General features: G+C 30.9%; 1 protein-coding gene across 1 annotated transcript in view; it reads right to left on the reverse strand.

The window, feature by feature from the left end:
• LOC126746771 (uncharacterized) overlaps nt 1-21,818 on the reverse strand; it is a 110,216-nt gene extending 88,398 nt beyond the window's left edge. The window contains exon 1 of the mRNA XM_050455126.1: nt 21,660-21,818. The gene's annotated coding sequence lies outside the window, so the exon portion shown is untranslated. The remainder of the gene's footprint in view (nt 1-21,659) is intronic.
• Between the last annotated feature and the right edge of the window lie 795 nt (nt 21,819-22,613).

Below are 22,613 nucleotides of genomic sequence, written 5' to 3' on the forward strand. Positions count from 1 at the left end.
CGTCATTAATTAATTATTTCACACAGTTAAAAGACAATTTTAATTAAAGTAGTTATGGCTCAACTGCCTGGTATTGTAAAATAACTTTAATTGGTTAATTAATTAACTAGTTAATGTTAAATAAATTAATTAATTCGTTCGGACAGTTGAAGCGTGATTTTAATAAAAGTGTCTGAATTAATTAGGAGCCAATTATTAATTATTGCGATGCTCAGGCTCTTTTGCTCGATTACTTAAAATTTTCACTTAAACGTCATTAATTAATTATTTCACACAGTTAAAAGACAATTTTAATTAAAGTAGTTATGGCTCAACTGCCTGGTATTGTAAAATAACTTTAATTGGTTAATTAATTAACTAGTTAATGTTAAATAAATTAATTAATTCGTTCGGACAGTTGAAGCGTGATTTTAATAAAAGTGTCTGAATTAATTAGGAGCCAATTATTAATTATTGCGATGCTCAGGCTCTTTTGCTCGATTACTTAAAATTTTCACTTAAACGTCATTAATTAATTATTTCACACAGTTAAAAGACAATTTTAATTAAAGTATTTATGGCTCAACTGCCTGGCATTGTAAAATAACTTTAATTGGTTAATTAATTAACTAGTTAATGTTAAATAAATTAATTAATTCGTTCGGACAGTTGAAGCGTGATTTTAATAAAAGTGTCTGAATTAATTAGGAGCCAATTATTAATTATTGCGATGCTCAGGCTCTTTTGCTCGATTACTTAAAATTTTCACTTAAACGTCATTAATTAATTATTTCACACAGTTAAAAGACAATTTTAATTAAAGTATTTATGGCTCAACTGCCTGGCATTGTAAAATAACTTTAATTGGTTAATTAATTAACTAGTTAATGTTAAATAAATTAATTAATTCGTTCGGACAGTTGAAGCGTGATTTTAATAAAAGTGCCTAAATTAATTAAGAGCCAATTATTAATTATTGCGATGCTCAGGCTCTTTTGCTCAATTACTTAGAATTTTCACTTTGACGTCATTAATTAATTATTTCACACAGTTAAAAGACAATTTTAATTAAAGTATTTATGGCTCAATTGCCTGGCATTGTAAAATAACTTTAATTGGTTAATTAATTAACTAGTTAATGTTAAATAAATTAATTAATTCGTTCAAACAGTTGAAGCGTGATTTTTATAAAAGTTAATTACGAGCCAATTATTAATTATTGCGATGCTCAGGCTCTTTTGCTCGATTACTTACGATTTTCACTTAAACGTCATTAATTAATTATTTCACACAGTAAAGAGACAATTTTTAATTAAAGTATTGATGGCTCAACTACCTGGCATTGTAAATTAACTTAAATTAAAATGTGAATAATTAACTAGTTAATGTTTAATAAAGTAATTACGAGGCAATTATTAATTATTGCGATGCTCAGGCTCTTTTGCTCGATTACTTACGATTTTCACTTAAACGTCATTAAGTAATTATTTCACACAGTTAAAAGACAATTTTAATTAAAGTATTTATGGCTCGACTGCCTGGCATTGTAAAATAACTTAAATTAAAATGTGAATAATTAGTTAATTAATTAACTAGTTAATGTTAAATAAATTAATTAATTCGTTCGGACAGTTGAAGCGTGATTTTAATAAAAATGTCTAAATTAATTACAAGCCAATTATTAATTATTGCAATGCGCAGGCTCTTTTGCTCGATTACTTAGAATTTTCACTATAACCATTAATTAATTAGTTTACACAGTTAAAAGACAATTTTAATTAAAGTATTTATGGCTCAAATGCCTGGCATTGTAAAATAACTTAAATTAATATGTGAATAATTAGTTAATTAATTAACTAGTTAATGTTAAATAAATTAATTAATTCGTTCAAACAGTTGAAGCGTGATTTTTATAAAAGTTAATTACGAGCCAATTATTAATTATTGCGATGCTCAGGCTCTTTTGCTCGATTACTTACGATTTTCACTTAAACGTCATTAATTAATTATTTCACACAGTAAAGAGACAATTTTTAATTAAAGTATTGATGGCTCAACTACCTGGCATTGTAAATTAACTTAAATTAAAATGTGAATAATTAACTAGTTAATGTTTAATAAAGTAATTACGAGGCAATTATTAATTATTGCGATGCTCAGGCTCTTTTGCTCGATTACTTACGATTTTCACTTAAACGTCATTAAGTAATTATTTCACACAGTTAAAAGACAATTTTAATTAAAGTATTTATGGCTCGACTGCCTGGCATTGTAAAATAACTTAAATTAAAATGTGAATAATTAGTTAATTAATTAACTAGTTAATGTTAAATAAATTAATTAATTCGTTCAGACAGTTGAAGCGTGATTTTTATAAAAGTTAATTACGAGCCAATTATTAATTATTGCGATGCTCAGGCTCTTTTGCTCGATTACTTACGATTTTCACTTAAACGTCATTAATTAATTATTTCACACAGTAAAGAGACAATTTTTAATTAAAGTATTTATGGCTCAACTGCCTGGCATTGTAAAATAACTTATAATTAGTTAATTAATTAACTAGTTATTGTTAAATAAATTAATTAATTTGTTCGGACAGTTGAAGCGTGATTTTAATAAAAGTGTCTGAATTAATTAGGAGCCAATTATTAATTATTGCAATGCGCAGGCTCTTTTGCTCGATTACTTAGAATGTTTACTTAAACGTCATTAATTAATTATTTAGCACAGTTAAAAGACAATTTCAATTAAAGTATTTATGGCTCAACTGCCTGGCATTGTAAAATAACTTATAATTAGTTAATTAATTAACTAGTTATTGTTAAATAAATTAATTAATTTGTTCGGACAGTTGAAGCGTGATTTTAATAAAAGTGTCTGAATTAATTACGAGCCAATTATTAATTATTGCAAGGATCAGACTCTTTTGCTCGATTGCTTAGAATTTTCACTTAAACGTCATTAATTAATTATTTCACACAGTTAAGAGACAATTTTAATTAAAGTATTTATGGCTCAACTGCCTGGCATTGTAAAATAACTTAAATTAAAATGTGAATAATAAGTTAATTAATTAACTAGTTAATGTTAAATTAATTAATTAATTCGTTCGGACAGTTGAAGCGTGATTTTAATAAAAGTGTCTAAATTAATTACGAGTCAATTATTAATTATTGCGATGCTCAGGCTCTTTTACTCGATTACTTACGATTTTCACTTTGACGTCATTAATTAATTATTTCGCACAGTTAAAAGACAATTTTAATTAAAGTATTTATGGCTCAACTGCCTGGCATTGTAAAATAACTTAAATTAAAATGTGAATAATTAGTTAATTAATTCACTAGTTAATGTTAAATTAATTAATTAATTCGTTCGGACAGTTGAAGCGTGATTTTTATAAAAGTTAATTACGAGCCAATTATTAATTATTGCGACGCTCAGGCTCATTTGCTCGATTATTTAGAATTTTCACATTGACGTCATTAATTAATTATTTCACACAGTTACGAGACAATTTTTAATTAAAGTATTTATGGCTCAACTGCCTGGCATTGTAAAATAACTTAAATTAAAATGTGAATAATAAGTTAATTAATTAACTAGTTAATGTTAAATTAATTAATTAATTCGTTCGGACAGTTGAAGCGTGATTTTAATAAAAGTGTCTAAATTAATTACGAGTCAATTATTAATTATTGCGATGCTCAGGCTCTTTTACTCGATTACTTACGATTTTCACTTTGACGTCATTAATTAATTATTTCGCACAGTTAAAAGACAATTTTAATTAAAGTATTTATGGCTCAACTGCCTGGCATTGTAAAATAACTTAAATTAAAATGTGAATAATTAGTTAATTAATTGACTAGTTATTGTTAAATAAATTAATTAATTCGTTCGGACAGTTGAAGCGTGATTTTAATAAAAGTGTCTAAATTAATTAGGAGCCAATTATTAATTATTGCAAGGCTCAGGCTCTTTTGCTCGATTACTTACGATTTTCTCTTAAACGTCATTAATTAATTATTTCACACAGTTAAGAGACAATTTTAATTAATGTATTTATGGCTCAACTGCCTGGCATTGTAAAATAACTTATAATTGATTAATTAATTAACTAGTTATTGTTAAATAAATTAATTAATTCGTTCGGACAGTTGAAGCGTGATTTTAATAAAAGTGTCTGAATTAATTAGGAGCCAATTATTAATTATTGCAAGGCTCAGGCTCATTTGCTTGATTACTTAGAATTTTCACTTTGACGTCATTAATTAATTATTTCACACAGTAAAGAGACAATTTTAATTAAAATATTTATGGCTCAACTGCCTGGCATTGTAAAATAACTTATAATTAGTTAATTAATTAACTAGTTATTGTTAAATAAATTAATTAATTCGTTCGGACAGTTGAAGTGTGATTTCAATAAAAGCGTCTAAATTAATTACGAGCCAATTATTAATTATTGCGATGCGCAGGCTCATTTGCTTGATTACTTAGAATTTTCACTTTGACGTCATTAATTAATTATTTCACACAGTTAAAAGACAATTTTAATTAAAGTATTTATGGCTCAACTGCGTGGCATTGTAAAATAACTTAAATTAAAATGTGAATAATTAGTTAATTACTTAACTAGTTAATGTTAAATTAATTAATTAATTTGTTCGGACAGTTGAAGCGTGATTTTAATAAAAGTGTCTAAATTAATTACGAGCCAATTATTAATTACTGCAAGGCTGAGGCTCATGTCTTAGATTACTTAGAATGTCCACTTAAACGTCATTAATTAATTATTTCACACAGTTAAAAGACAATTTTAATTAAAGTGTTTATGGCTCAACTGCCTGGCATTGTAAAATAACTTATAATTAAATAATTAATTAACTAGTTATTGTTAAATTAATTAATTAATTCGTTCGGACAGTTGAAGCGTGATTTTAATAAAAGTGTCTAAATTAATTACGAGTCAATTATTAATTATTGCGATGCTCAGGCTCTTTTACTCGATTACTTACGATTTTCACTTTGACGTCATTAATTAATTATTTCGCACAGTTAAAAGACAATTTTAATTAAAGTATTTATGGCTCAACTGCCTGGCATTGTAAAATAACTTAAATTAAAATGTGAATAATTAGTTAATTAATTGACTAGTTATTGTTAAATAAATTAATTAATTCGTTCGGACAGTTGAAGCGTGATTTTAATAAAAGTGTCTAAATTAATTACGAGTCAATTATTAATTATTGCGATGCTCAGGCTCTTTTACTCGATTACTTACGATTTTCACTTTGACGTCATTAATTAATTATTTCGCACAGTTAAAAGACAATTTTAATTAAAGTATTTATGGCTCAACTGCCTGGCATTGTAAAATAACTTAAATTAAAATGTGAATAATTAGTTAATTAATTGACTAGTTATTGTTAAATAAATTAATTAATTCGTTCGGACAGTTGAAGCGTGATTTTAATAAAAGTGTCTAAATTAATTAGGAGCCAATTATTAATTATTGCAAGGCTCAGGCTCTTTTGCTCGATTACTTACGATTTTCTCTTAAACGTCATTAATTAATTATTTCACACAGTTAAAAGACAATTTTAATTAAAGTATTTATGGCTCAATTGCCTGGCATTGTAAAATAACTTTAATTGGTTAATTAATTAACTAGTTAATGTTAAATAAATTAATTAATTCGTTCAAACAGTTGAAGCGTGATTTTTATAAAAGTTAATTACGAGCCAATTATTAATTATTGCGATGCTCAGGCTCTTTTGCTCGATTACTTACGATTTTCACTTAAACGTCATTAATTAATTATTTCACACAGTAAAGAGACAATTTTTAATTAAAGTATTTATGGCTCAACTGCCTGGCATTGTAAAATAACTTTAATTGGTTAATTAATTAACTAGTTAATGTTAAATAAATTAATTAATTCGTTCGGACAGTTGAAGCGTGATTTTAATAAAAGTGTCTAAATTAATTAAGAGCCAATTATTAATTATTGCGATGCTCAGACTCTTTTGCTCGAACACTTAGAATGTTTACTTAAAAGTCATTAATTAATTATTTCACACAGTTAAAAGACAATTTTAATTAAAGTATTTATGGCTCAACTGCCTGGCATTGTAAAATAACTTTAATTGGTTAATTAATTAACTAGTTAATGTTAAATTAATTAATTAATTCGTTCGGACAGTTGAAGCGTGATTTTAATAAAAGTGTCTAAATTAATTAAGAGCCAATTATTAATTATTGCGATGCTCAGACTCTTTTGCTCGATTACTTAGAATGTTTACTTAAAAGTCATTAATTAATTATTTCACACAGTTAAAAGACAATTTTAATTAAAGTATTTATGGCTCAACTGCCTGGCATTGTAAAATAACTTATAATTAGTTAATTAATTAACTAGTTATTGTTAAATAAATAAATTAATTCGTTCGGACAGTTGAAGCGCGATTTTAATAAAAATATCTAAATTAATTACGAGCCAATTATTAATTATTTCAAGGCTCAGGCTCTTTTGCTCGATTACTTAGAATTTTCACTTAAACGTCATTAATTAATTATTTCACACAGTTAAAAGACAATTTCAATTAAAGTAGTTATGGCTCAACTGCCTGGCATTGTAAAATAACTTTAATTGGTTAATTAATTAACTAGTTAATGTTAAATAAATTAATTAATTTGTTCGGACAGTTGAAGCGTGATTTTAATAAAAGTGTCTGAATTAATTAGGAGCCAATTATTAATTATTGCAAGGCTCAGGCTCATTTGCTCGATTACTTAGAATTTTCACTTAAACGTCATTAATTAATTATATCACACAGTTAAAAGACAATTTTAATTAAAGTATTTATGGCTCGACTGCCTGGCATTGTAAAATAACTTAAATTAAAATGTGAATAATTAGTTAATTAATTAACTAGTTAATGTTAAATTAATTAATTAATTCGTTCAAACAGTTGAAGCGCGATTTTAATAAAAGTGTCTGAATTAATTAAGAGCCAATTATTAATTACTGTAAGGCTCAGGCTCATTTGCTCGATTACTTAGAATTTTCACTTTGACGTCATTAATTAATTATTTCACACAGTTAAAGGACAATTTTAATTAAAGTATTTATGGCTCAACTGCCTGGCATTGTAAAATAACTTAAATTAATATGTGAATAATTAGTTAATTAATTGACTAGTTAATGTTAAATAAATTAATTAATTCGTTCGGACAGTTGAAGCGTGATTTTAATAAAAGTGTCTGAATTAATTAGGAGCCAATTATTAATTATTGCAAGGCTCAGGCTCATTTGCTTGATTACTTAGAATTTTCACTTTGACGTCATTAATTAATTATTTCACACAGTAAAGAGACAATTTTAATTAAAATATTTATGGCTCAACTGCCTGGCATTGTAAAATAACTTATAATTAGTTAATTAATTAACTAGTTATTGTTAAATAAATTAATTAATTCGTTCGGACAGTTGAAGTGTGATTTCAATAAAAGCGTCTAAATTAATTACGAGCCAATTATTAATTATTGCGATGCGCAGGCTCATTTGCTTGATTACTTAGAATTTTCACTTTGACGTCATTAATTAATTATTTCACACAGTTAAAAGACAATTTTAATTAAAGTATTTATGGCTCAACTGCGTGGCATTGTAAAATAACTTAAATTAAAATGTGAATAATTAGTTAATTACTTAACTAGTTAATGTTAAATTAATTAATTAATTTGTTCGGACAGTTGAAGCGTGATTTTAATAAAAGTGTCTAAATTAATTACGAGCCAATTATTAATTACTGCAAGGCTGAGGCTCATGTCTTAGATTACTTAGAATGTCCACTTAAACGTCATTAATTAATTATTTCACACAGTTAAAAGACAATTTTAATTAAAGTGTTTATGGCTCAACTGCCTGGCATTGTAAAATAACTTATAATTAAATAATTAATTAACTAGTTATTGTTAAATTAATTAATTAATTCGTTCGGACAGTTGAAGCGTGATTTTAATAAAAGTGTCTAAATTAATTACGAGTCAATTATTAATTATTGCGATGCTCAGGCTCTTTTACTCGATTACTTACGATTTTCACTTTGACGTCATTAATTAATTATTTCGCACAGTTAAAAGACAATTTTAATTAAAGTATTTATGGCTCAACTGCCTGGCATTGTAAAATAACTTAAATTAAAATGTGAATAATTAGTTAATTAATTGACTAGTTATTGTTAAATAAATTAATTAATTCGTTCGGACAGTTGAAGCGTGATTTTAATAAAAGTGTCTAAATTAATTACGAGTCAATTATTAATTATTGCGATGCTCAGGCTCTTTTACTCGATTACTTACGATTTTCACTTTGACGTCATTAATTAATTATTTCGCACAGTTAAAAGACAATTTTAATTAAAGTATTTATGGCTCAACTGCCTGGCATTGTAAAATAACTTAAATTAAAATGTGAATAATTAGTTAATTAATTGACTAGTTATTGTTAAATAAATTAATTAATTCGTTCGGACAGTTGAAGCGTGATTTTAATAAAAGTGTCTAAATTAATTAGGAGCCAATTATTAATTATTGCAAGGCTCAGGCTCTTTTGCTCGATTACTTACGATTTTCTCTTAAACGTCATTAATTAATTATTTCACACAGTTAAAAGACAATTTTAATTAAAGTATTTATGGCTCAATTGCCTGGCATTGTAAAATAACTTTAATTGGTTAATTAATTAACTAGTTAATGTTAAATAAATTAATTAATTCGTTCAAACAGTTGAAGCGTGATTTTTATAAAAGTTAATTACGAGCCAATTATTAATTATTGCGATGCTCAGGCTCTTTTGCTTGATTACTTACGATTTTCACTTAAACGTCATTAATTAATTATTTCACACAGTAAAGAGACAATTTTTAATTAAAGTATTTATGGCTCAACTGCCTGGCATTGTAAAATAACTTTAATTGGTTAATTAATTAACTAGTTAATGTTAAATAAATTAATTAATTCGTTCGGACAGTTGAAGCGTGATTTTAATAAAAGTGTCTAAATTAATTAAGAGCCAATTATTAATTATTGCGATGCTCAGACTCTTTTGCTCGAACACTTAGAATGTTTACTTAAAAGTCATTAATTAATTATTTCACACAGTTAAAAGACAATTTTAATTAAAGTATTTATGGCTCAACTGCCTGGCATTGTAAAATAACTTTAATTGGTTAATTAATTAACTAGTTAATGTTAAATTAATTAATTAATTCGTTCGGACAGTTGAAGCGTGATTTTAATAAAAGTGTCTAAATTAATTAAGAGCCAATTATTAATTATTGCGATGCTCAGACTCTTTTGCTCGATTACTTAGAATGTTTACTTAAAAGTCATTAATTAATTATTTCACACAGTTAAAAGACAATTTTAATTAAAGTATTTATGGCTCAACTGCCTGGCATTGTAAAATAACTTATAATTAGTTAATTAATTAACTAGTTATTGTTAAATAAATAAATTAATTCGTTCGGACAGTTGAAGCGCGATTTTAATAAAAATATCTAAATTAATTACGAGCCAATTATTAATTATTTCAAGGCTCAGGCTCTTTTGCTCGATTACTTAGAATTTTCACTTAAACGTCATTAATTAATTATTTCACACAGTTAAAAGACAATTTCAATTAAAGTAGTTATGGCTCAACTGCCTGGCATTGTAAAATAACTTTAATTGGTTAATTAATTAACTAGTTAATGTTAAATAAATTAATTAATTTGTTCGGACAGTTGAAGCGTGATTTTAATAAAAGTGTCTGAATTAATTAGGAGCCAATTATTAATTATTGCAAGGCTCAGGCTCATTTGCTCGATTACTTAGAATTTTCACTTAAACGTCATTAATTAATTATATCACACAGTTAAAAGACAATTTTAATTAAAGTATTTATGGCTCGACTGCCTGGCATTGTAAAATAACTTAAATTAAAATGTGAATAATTAGTTAATTAATTAACTAGTTAATGTTAAATTAATTAATTAATTCGTTCAAACAGTTGAAGCGCGATTTTAATAAAAGTGTCTGAATTAATTAAGAGCCAATTATTAATTACTGTAAGGCTCAGGCTCATTTGCTCGATTACTTAGAATTTTCACTTTGACGTCATTAATTAATTATTTCACACAGTTAAAAGACAATTTTAATTAAAGTATTTATGGCTCAACTGCCTGGCATTGTAAAATAACTTAAATTAATATGTGAATAATTAGTTAATTAATTGACTAGTTAATGTTAAATAAATTAATTAATTCGTTCAAACAGTTGAAGCGTGATTTTAATAAAAGTGTCTAAATTAATTAAGAGCCAACTATTAATTATTGCGATGCTCAGGCTCATTTGCTCGATTACTTAGAATTTTCACTTAAACGTCATTAATTAATTATTTCACACAGTTAAAAGACAATTTTTAATTAAAGTATTTATATCTCAACTGCCTGGCATTGTAAAATAACTTTAATTGGTTAATTAATTAACTAGTTAATGTTAAATAAATTAATTAATTCGTTCGGACAGTTGAAGCGTGATTTTAATAAAAGTGTCTAAATTAATTAAGAGCCAACTATTAATTATTGCGATGCTCAGGCTCATTTGCTCGATTACTTAGAATTTTCACTTAAAAGTCATTAATTAATTATTTCACACAGTTAAAAGACAATTTTAGTTAAAGTATTTATGGCTCAACTGCCTGGCATTGTAAAATAACTTAAATTAAAATGTGAATAATTAATTAGGCTAGATGATGCAGTTGAGGTATAATTGTAATTAAAACACTACTGACTCAAATGCCTGAAATGATCATTTTAAAAGTCATTAATTAATTATTCCAGGCAGTTAAGGCACAATTTTAATTAATACATTGAAAGATCTGTATATCAACTGCGCATGCAACTATCTGAAATTGACAAATAACGAGAAAAAATTAAAAAAAATATAAGTAGGGAATCGGAAGTAACTTTCGAGAATCCGGAAGTAACAAATGAGATCGTTCGTTGCTACTCCAGTTTATCACGGTGCATGTAATTTATGTAATGTTCATTGTCACTTAACATCCGAACGGAGCGATAAGAACCGAGTTACACACCCGGAAACGGAAGTGACTTTTGTGGGTCATAACGATGATGCGTTCCTGGTTGAACTTACTGACCATAGAGAGACTTTTTGCCAGGGTAAAACTGTCGTTACGTCATCGGCGACGTTGCCGTTGCTTGTAGATAATGAAAAAAAAATGACACAAAGATCATCGGCTACTTATGCATTCACATTGGACGACTTCAAATTTTTTTTTTTTATTTTTAAATAGTCGGAGCCGGTGGTATCAAGGTCACATTTTTTCATAAGTAAAAATGTCTGGTCAATGTCTGTCTATACCGCTCTGAATACGAAATGAACCAGATATCACTTATACATACAAACGGAACTGTTTTTCGTTATAACGTGAAAGTTGCCAATGGTACAATAAGGGGTTACATGCGGACGGCGCCAACTAGAGCGCTCGAGGCTCTGATGCTGAGTCTTCCGCCTCTGGATCTCGTTCTGCAATTCGAGGCAATGAGGACTGCGTACAGGCTATAATACGTCCTCGGCGAACTATTAGGAGAACATTAGGAGACCTATATGCATAACTGCTTTGGCAGCCCATCACTGTTTCGACAATTCAAGGGGTTACATCTGATCGGAACAACTTGCTAATTAATTTATTCAAAAAAACCCATGTGCCTGGAATAAACTTTTAATTTCCTAAAATAAGTGACTAATTAATTAGTGATTTATTCAAAGTTTGAAAAGCCTGAATCAATTAATTCATAGGCCTCGAAATAGGGGGGGAATTAATTAATTATAGGCCTGGAATCAGAGACAATTATTTTAAATGCAATTGAATTGAGCACCTCGAACACCCGAACGAAGTACATAATTTTAAATTGTCAAACTTGACGAGTGAAGATGTGATGAAAGTGTTGATGACTGTTCCATTTCTGGAACCCCCCCCCCCCCAGAACTCATACGGAGGCAGTGAATGCTGCATCATTGGAATTGCTACCAGTAAAATCTAGAAATAAGCATAACTATGCATACAACCGCTTCATGGACTACCGTACGAATAAAAATGTAACTTTTTTCTCGGAAAATGTTGTAATGGCATACTTCTTGGAGCTTGGTTCCAAGATGAAATCTTCAACTTTATGGGCCAATAATTATTAAATGCTGAAGGCAATCCTTGGGGCATTCCTGAAACGGCAAGCACATGCGTATAAGCCAAAAAAAAATCCAAGATTTTAACTAAAGAAGAAATAAACAAATTTATTCAGGAAGCTCCAGATAAGGAATATTTAATGATTAAGGTAACTTACAGAACTTCAAATTATATTTGGATGCTTTACATGCTTATTTATTGTTGTAGGTAGCTGTAATATTTGGAATTTCCGGAGCTTGCAGAATGGACGAGCTGGTTAAAATGACTGTACAAGATATACAAGAGCTACTATCTAAACTTTTAGTTACCATACCGGATTCAAAAACCAATACATCAAGATCATTTATGAAAACATCTTGTCGAACTTCATTGCATTCATGTTCTTCCAGATAGGTAAGAACGAAACCAGTCGAGAGCAACTCCTCTGAATCCATAGGTTTCTAGCTTCTGCAGCACTATTCTGTGACTTACACAAACAAACGCCTTAGATAAGTCACAGAACACCGCCGCCGCACTCTCCCCAACGTTCAACCCCATGTACAGACTCTCCAAAAAATTGAAAATAGCATCAGATGTACCCAGTTTCGTCCGGACTCCAAATTGCTGATGGTTAAGAACATTATGCCGTTTCAGAAATTCCATCATCCTAGTTTTTACCAATCTTTCTACAAGCAGGGCTATGGGTCTGAAATTTGATGGGTCATCATAGTTTCCACCCTTAAATAATGGTATAATCAAGGCATCCTTGAGTAAATGTGGAAAGGACCCACTTGAAAGTGAAACATTTAACACCTCAGCCAGAGAATCAAGGGTTGGTAGCGGTAGCGCTGTTAGGACCTTTAGTGACAGCCCATCCCATCCAGAGGAGTTCTTATTTTTCATTGAGGATAGAGCTTCCATTATTGCACTAGAATCTGTTGGTCTAAAGAAAAATGTTTCAGGCACCTGAGCGCGGATCTCTAACAGACTGAGGCAATATTGATAGACTAGTTTTTTGCCAATTTCACTGTATCTGGAGTTGTCCAGGGCAAACACCGAAGATTTTTACCATCAGAAACTAATAGACCCCTGCTATACCAGGGTCTTCTCCTTTTTTCCCTAATTGTGAAGTTGACTCAAAAACATCCACTAAAGTTGAATGGAAACTCTCAAAAGGATCACCGTTGTTAAGTATGATACCATTTCAGTCTATTGAATTACAACATTCTTTAAACTTACAGAAGTTTTTTCTAGTGAACAACCTTCCGCACTTTTTTTTCTTGAGGTACACTTTTTTTCACTTAGACGAAAGGAACATAATACAGCCTCATGATCAGACAACCTGGCATTTACAATTCTACATGCAACCTGCGTTTCACAGAGCGTAGAGCAAACATAATCTAAAAGTGATGCTGAATTAGCAGTGATGCGAGTAGGTTGGTCAACATGCAAACTTAAATTAAAAGATTTCAGCACTCTAGGTATCGACAAATGATTGTTAGAGTTATTGCAGTCCAAAAAATTTACATTAATGTCACCTGTCAATATTAGTGATGCATTTACCGATATTTGGCTTAAAATGTTATATAATTTATCAATAAAACTACTAAAATTACCCGAGGGTGACCTGTAAAGGCCTAAAATGTACAAATTTAATTCTTTAGAATAAACAATGTAAAATTCAAAAGTTTTTTCTTCCAGGAGATACTCAAATCAACAAAGTTATATCTCTATTAATATCAAAGTTCCACCATGATTATACTGAGTACGGGAATAGATGGATGCAAGAGCATAACTTTCTATAAAAAAAGGTTCACCCTGTTTGAGCCAATGTTCGGTCAAAACAACAATGACAGGGTTATCTTCATATGCTAAAAATAAAGAGAGTTCATCAGATTTATTTCTGACTGACTGAATATTTAAAAGGGCTAAAGCAAAATGGACTCAAAAAAAGTTTTGTTGTGTTCCAGAGGTCCACTATTCCATGTTATATCCATACAAGGTATAGTTTTTGATACTATTTTTAAGGCAGAGTGAGTGGTAGACATATATAATGATAAGCCGATGTGATGGCCCTTCAAAAGCATTAGTGATAACTCCCACAGATAGGTTTTTATTTCTTATGAATGAATTGATGTATTTAAGAGTCTTAAAGTAGAAGCGACTGTAACTGAAATTATACGTAATACACAAGATAAGATTAGTACTCTTTCCTATAAACAACAGATTATTTAGACTAGACAGTGTGACCTGCGTAAAACTTAAGTTAAGACATACAACTACATTATCTTTACTATTATAATTAATGACATTGGCAAAAAGGTCCTTACTTAGTCTGCGAAAAGGGGCGCCAGTCATTACTTTTCCTGATATATCATAGCAAGCACCTGACAATTCCCTGAGAATAGATGATAGACGTCTGGCACTAGAGTCTCCATAAATGAAAACTCTGGATTTCTTAGGTAAAGAGAGGCGTGTTTTATTTGTATAGGAGTAGCTATGTTTATATGAAGATGGTTCTTTTGACTTGACAGAACAACATATACATAGAGTTGGTATGTGATTCAATGTCATCAGAGTCTTAGAGATTTTAAAACACTGATCTAAGATTCAAGTGTCCAAAGCTAAGCACACGTTTTTCTATTTGCTTAAATACCATCTTGTATAAAGTATTAGTTTCCTTCTATTTAAATTGAATAGTCTACTCTCTGATTAATGACCTCTAATAAATTTAGCCTACATGGACATTGCCTATCAAGGGCCAGATGAGATGTGCTCAGCTTTAGACCTGAACTTTTTTTATTAGACTTGCAACAATTTATACATTTTAGCTCATTTGACCCACAATCTTTATAAGAATGATTATCTGCGCCTCTAGAACAAACTTTTGACACTGAGCAGTTTTTGGCTAGATGGCTAAAACCCATACATTTTTGAATGATATGAATATGATTAAATACCCATGCCCTTGACCAAGCTATATTAACTTTTTCTTTACTTAGTAACAAGTTATGAGTTTTTTGGTCTACCTCTAGAATTAAATCTAAGTTTTTATATTTATTTTCACTTTTCTTCACAATTTTCATGAAAAATCCAGCATGCTCTTGTATATGGCATTCCAACGAACAATCTGATCCACTATCATCCACGGATATGTCTGTGGGTTTTATGTTGATAATCTTAAGCTTCGGTTTTCTTTTAACTGGTTGATCAATCTCGTACTTATTGCCTAATTCTTTTTCCATTCTATTCTTTAAACAATTAATTTCGTCTTCACTCTCACAAGCAATTACTATGGCTCCATCCCTAGCAAGTTGAAACCCTGACACATTAACCCCGACAGGACTAATTTTCTGTTGAATAAACTCTTTGGTTAATGAACTTTCTTGAGTTTGCTATTACAGATTCTGATTTCTGGCTTTTAAGTTTTTCTGCAAAAGTCACCTGAAATATGTATGGAAACTGAAGAAGTTATAAAAAACGTTTTATTATCCAGTCCAAAAAAGCAAATCTCAGCAGAATCTGTAGTAAATATAACTCTTAAAAAGTTTGTGAACAGAAACATATTTTCAAATTTAGTAGTACATAGTTATGATCGGTCACATTTTGTTAATAAAAGCTGTGGCAAATAGGTACACAAATAAATCAGAAATTATAAGACATCATAGCAATAAGATAGTTTTGTTCAAGGGACAATAAATTGTGTTATTTTCTATATTCCTATGTATTCATCATCTAGATTTACTTAGGTTACGCCTAGTAGACCAGTTTTCTTTATGCAAAATTGCTATATATATGCTCCTTAGGATCCTAAAGTCGAAATTACAACATATTTGAAACATAGTACACAATTTATTCTATGTACGCCAGAAAAGAATATGTAATATTGGCAACAATAAGAGAAAAGTTCAGGGAAGAAATTGAATATTTTGAGTTTTCCATTGACTCCTTAAGAAGATGGATCAATAGTATTAGGCTTCAAGTAGAAAAAATCAAATAACAGAAAATATTTGATGGACTTGCCAAATATTGTTCATAAAAGAATCAATTTTTTAAGGGAGTATATCAAAAATAGAAATGTAGGTCCGGAAGGTTTTACTCCAGTTTTCATTGACGAGACGTGGATTTTTAGCAAGGGATCATTTCGTAGTAGCTGGCAAGATGACACCAAGCACACAGATTCAAGGAAAAGCAGTGGAGGTAAAAATTATCTGGTTATCTTTTAAGATTTCTTTTTGAATAAAAACTATTGCCTTTGTAAGGGCCCTCTAACTTCATAATTTCATCTGTTTCATATAATTTCTCTCTAAGACAATATGAGGGAATTTAACTTCATACACTACTCATATGTGCATGGAACATTACTTATTAATTATATTCTCAAACTCAAACTCAAAAATGCTTTATTGTCAATATAAACATAGAAGTTGTAGACAAAGCCAATAAACTGTACATTAAAGGAATAAAAACGAGAAACTAATTTAAAATAAAATTAAATTAAATGCTAATCATTAAAAAATTCACCCAAACTATAGTACGCTTTACTAGCAAGAAATATTTTCGTCCTTGTACATAGGCTTTTTCAGTCTTAAGTTGTCTTATTTCTAGTGGAAGTTTATTAAACAGCTTTCTACCTCCATATATGATAGAGCTACGGACAAGTTCAAAATGAAAAGCTGCAAAGTTACTAGCAATATCACAGTAGAAGGAATTGAGAACATTGGAATCCAAGGTACTTGGAATAACCAAGACATTATTTTTGCCCCTTAGCTCATTTAAAATCTTCCAAGACTTTTTTGCTCTGTTAAAAAGTAGGTCCACTTAGCCATTTTGATTGAGCTTCTGTAAATCTGTCTAAATCTTATTAAATTTATGTTCTGGAAGAATGATTTCTAAAAGAAGAGAATTTAATTATCTTGGTTGGTAAAGTTTCTAACCTAATATTGATTGGCAAAAATATCTACGCCATACGTTTTTCTCACCTGGATGCGGCGTAACTACAAATGGGTATAATTTCGACTTTAGTGTGTGTGATGCCGGAAGTGGAAATAAAGAACATATACAAAGATTTCACAAAGCCTTTGACCTTCAACGAAGTGACAAACAAAGTGGCTTACTTAACTGTAGATTTACAGCAAACTATGCCACTTCAAAGGCCATTTTTATCTCCGGCAGATGTGGTTTTATAACCTTGGTATTCATATTACGATCACTTCAACTAGAAATCAAGCAAATTTTTTCACTTGGACAGAGGACATTGCTAACCGAGGAAGCACAGAAGTCGCTAGCTCATTGCTGACTTTAACTGAATTTGATGCTGCAATAAGGGAAAAAGATCAGTTAATAATGATGATGATTTGCCTATTATCAACTGCTTATTGTTAAAAGATACTTCAAAATAATTGAACATAAGTTTCCCAAAGTTGGACACTCGTTTTTGGATTCAGATCGCGACTTTGGTCGAATCGAAAAAGTTCTTAGAAAACAGCACAATTTATCTTCCCGGCCAGTATAGAGAGAAATTATCAGTAAAGCCAGTAAGAATAACCATATTGTTGATATGGAGTCACATTTTTGACTTTTTTCTGATTTACCCAACCAGCAAAGAGTGGTAAACAGAAAAATAAACACACTTAAATGAAAAAGTTCAATTTAGAGATGCAGTAAAATGGACCAAAGTTGAAAGATTTGGTTATTATGAAGAAGAAGTGTGTATAATGAAGCACCAATATGAAGCAGACCCCACACTATACGACTTCCCCGAGCAGGAAAACTTGATCAGCTGTATAAGGAAAAAATTGAAAATATACAGGAGCAATTGGTGTTTGAACAAGAGTACAGATATTTCTACGAAAATGTCATTGAGAAGGAAGAACTTATGCCACGGGAAGAAAAAATAAAACAATTTTTTTGTTTTGTGCTTTTATTTTTTGTGTTGGCAACAAAGAACAATAAAATATTTGCCTTTTTCATATCGATAGTTTTTTTAACATAAACATAATCAACGCATTTTTAAAATAAACTGTTTTGGGTATACATTTCTTGTACTAAGTACCGTTATCCACATTCAGTGAGTAAGTAAAATAACAAGTGTGAGCTGAATGAAGGTGACGAGTACAACAAATTTTAGTTAATGTCTGGTTTGACAAAATTACTGTCCTTTTATTAGTTGATTGTTGCATCTGTAATCGTCAAATATTTTCTTACTACCGTTATCCATTTATCAACCAACAAATTATCGACAGTAATGTAGTGAATAAAGTACAAAAAAAAGTAAATATTTTAAAAACTTCTGATTTTTTTTTGTATTTCTTTAATAATATGAAGTACAATATATATTTGTAAGACTTCAGTCCAATCAAAGCGATTCTACCGTTCCAGATGAGATGTTCCTTCATGATCTCAGGGCCGATACTGGTATCTCTATTGTAAATCTCTTTGCCACCCACTTTTTATCTGTATTTAACAAGAATACTAACCCTTCTAATGCCTCTGACGGTCTCGATACCTCATGTAAATTTAACCATATCAACCACGTGTTCCTTAGTGCTACTACAATTGAAACAGCATTAGCTAAACTGGACAGCAGAAAGGGAGCGGGTCCCGATGGAATTCCAAACAGGCTTTTGAAAGAATGCAGCCATTCCCTTTTCCTTCCGCTTTTTCATATTTTCAATTTGTCCCTAACTTCTGGAACTTTTCCAGAGAACTGGAAGCTATCTCATGTATGTCCTATTTATAAATCTGGGAATAAAAGTGACATAACTAACTATCGTCCCATTAGTATCCTCTCTGCAATTCCTAAGCTGTTCGAGCACTGTGTAGAGGTGGTTCTATCTGGCACATTTCAGGAAATAATTGGAGATCAACAGCATGTTCGTTCTGTGGATACAAACTTGTTTGTTTTTAGCAACTATATCTTCAAATCTTTTGCCGACGGTAATGAAACACATGCGATATACACGGACTTTAGTAAGGCCTTCGATAGGGTCAACCATAATATTCTTATCTCTCATATTTCAGATCTCGGCATCAGCGGATCTCTTTTACTTTGGATCAAGTCTTATCTGATGGATAGAGAGCAGCGTGTTAAAATTGGTGGTTTTTTGTCCAACCCATTTTTGACAACTTCAGGGGTCCCATTTGGGACAATTGTTATTCAGTCTCTTTATCAATCACCTCGGCTCCCTACTGGAGTCTAAGTTTTTGCTCTTCGCTGATGATTTGAAAATTTTTCGGCGGATTTCCTCCTCTCAGGATCAGTTGGTGCTTCAGAGAGATATAAACAGAGTGTTTTCCTGGTGTAAGTCGAATGAAATGTCATTGAATGTTAAGAAATGTGGGTTTATGAGGTTTACTCGTTTAAGGGTCTCCCCTCCTTGTCAATATGTTATTGATGGTATCCCCTTGAAGGAGCTTGACTCAGTCAAGGATTTGGGTGTCTTTCTGGACCCGAGTCTTACTTTCTCCCACCACTTCAAAAATACTGTAAATAGAGCTAATAAACTGCTTGGTTTTATCAAAAGATCTTGCAAAGACTTTACTAATGTGTCAGCATTGAAGACACTATATATTTGCCTGGTGAGATCTCTTCTCGAATTCTCCAATATTGTTTGGTCACCTCATTTTCTGATTCACATTGAGAGGCTTGAAAATATCCAGCACAAGTTTATCAGGTTTGCCAGATATTCTCTTATGAAGTCAGGCCTGGATCTTACCTGTTCAGAGACCATGTCCTACCTGAGCATAAACTCCTTATCAAGTAGAAGGCAGTTCTTTGATGTTTGCTTTGCGTTTAAGGTTCTGAATGGTATTGTTAGAAGTCCTTTTCTCTTTGCATGTATCTTCTTACACAACACGAGGTCAGGCGCTTCTCCACATTCCCTTTTGCAGAACATCCTATCTACTAAATAGTCCTATAAATAGAATAGCTTCTACAGTGAATAGATTTGCAAAAGATCTTGATTTTTTCAGTACATCTTTAAATAAATTTAAGTCGTCAGCTAGGGCAACTATCTTGGGATAGTGCCCTACTCCCACTCTTTGGATTAGGTTTAGCACAGTATTATAGTTTTTACTTAAGACTACTGTTAATTATTAATAAGTACTTGAAATGTTATATACGTTGATAAATAAATAAATAAATAAAATAAAATATGCCACTGTCTGTTTTAAATTTAGAAATTATGACTTTTAAAACAACAAAGTTCCATAGACTATAAATTCTAAATTTTTAAAATCGATTTGCTCAAATATTTACTTTTGCTGCTTAACACCTTTATCCACTTAGCTCTTCAATTGTGGGTTGTTGTAAATACTTAAATATTTTATTAGGTGCATTATACATTTATTCAGATTTTATTTTATTAGAGTAGTAAGTCCATATTATAGGTGGTATCTCTAATTGGCCTCTATGGCTGTTGATACTGTTATTCAATAAATAAATAAATAAATTAATTTCAGTTAGCTAGACTATAAATAAAATGCAATAAATGGGTCATTTCTGCGTTTTTTCACAAAACAGTTTCTACTTTAAAGGAGGCAAGAACTGACACTTAACCAACAATTATTTATAGGTTAAGACCTTATTTGAAAGGTTAAGTAAACAGTGGTGTACCATATTTGTCATCAAAAATATTTACACGAACGTCACTGATACAAATAAAAAAAAATAGTGAGCCTCAGAAAATGCCTTTTGGTGCATAAAAACCAAACATTACTACAGGGGTTTCACTGATATTTAAAAAAAACCTGTATGTATATATTTTTCTTCAATCTTGACCACCCGGTATCTCAAAAATTAGGACATACGTTCATATAAAGTGTTTTTCTTAAAACTTCCCCAAGAATCAACCTAAATCTATTTATTAGTAAAACAGAGCAAATAAAACCCCTTAAAGTATCGAACAAGTCCCTTTTCTGCGCCACTGATTCGTGCAGCTGCCGCCGTCCTTGCCTTTTGCCTTTAATTAAAGAATTCTTCCTTTGCCCCCATGCATGCAACAACAACCACTTCCACGATGGTACCGGAGGAGCCTCTTATATCTTCGCGTTTTGTAATTTTAATCATTTCGCAGAAACGACCGCGATTTGTCGCCGCACATAAGTAGGTATGCTAAAATTGCAACTACCTACTCTTTGTTCCCTTGTCATTATCAATTGTTACCGCCCGATGAGTAACTACCATGTTCCCAATTATTATTACAAAAAAAGTAACTATAAAACTGATTATACCAGGAAACACAATATGCCCTAAGGACTTCCAATTAAATTAAACCACTCCTCTGGTAGGTTACAGTATAAGTAAAACATGCGACCGGCAAAAAATCCCTGGTCGAATTTTCGGGTAAAACTACGCGGATTTTAACGGAATTTCTTCGGAAAACGGGCGTGGGACACGAAAGAAACGCAACTTTTAGTGACAAACGTTAAGTGCACTTACCTGGTTCGGTGCAAATCCGGAAAATTAATCGGAACACAGAAATTCACCGTCGACACGCACTTAAACAACACACGAAAGCCCGACGACGACGTGCTCGAGGTCGAGGTTTTCACGACTGAACGGCGCAAAATCGCCCCGCCGAACGGCCCCGTCAAGATGGCGCCACCGTCGTTCCGGAATGTGAAGCGTGGGAAAGAGAGAGAGAGAGATAAGTTAAGACGGAGATAGTCTAGGTGAAGAATTGATGCGACGTTGCCGCATTTTCTTTGCTCTGTCGCATATCCCATTCGGTCTCGGCATCTATAAGGTACCAGACGAACTAAGAAGCGCAGAGCATAAAAATATAAGTGCTGGTGGTTGCATACAAACAGATCGAAATTCTTCTGACAAATCCACAGCATAAGGAAGATTAAAATTGTAATTATGTGACAAATCTGCTGGCGTCTTCTCTCCCTTGGCAACGGAACCTACTGTAACTAACCAGACAGTTTGACGTAACTAACTGGACCAATCATAATGTTAGAAAGGCGGGAAGATTCAAATTTCATTTTCATGTAAGTATTTAATGGCAATATTCATAGCAAATACCTAATCATAAAGGTTACTTCTTGATTAGGTGTTAGCATCAGATATTGATCAGGCTAAAATGAAATTCTTTAACTAAATGAGTTAATGTACTCCAATACCCGAAAAATGAAAAAAACCCAAACTTTGAAGACCGATATCTCGGCTTCTATGGGAGCTATCGTGAAAATTCCAACGGTTTTGTCTTAGTTTCGTCGTTCTGAATCCAACGAGACCATCCGCAAGGTCGTAGCTCTTATAGAAGCTGAGATATGGCATTTTTGATGCCCATTTTTGGCCTCAAAAACGAGGTCGAAAAATGACTGTTTTCCGAATTTTCAAAGTGCTGTCATTCAGTTAGTTCTGCTCGAATCTCATTATAACCCGGTG

Source organism: Anthonomus grandis, chromosome 18 (genome assembly GCF_022605725.1).
Source record: "Anthonomus grandis grandis chromosome 18, icAntGran1.3, whole genome shotgun sequence".
Classification (NCBI taxonomy): domain Eukaryota; kingdom Metazoa; phylum Arthropoda; class Insecta; order Coleoptera; family Curculionidae; genus Anthonomus; species Anthonomus grandis.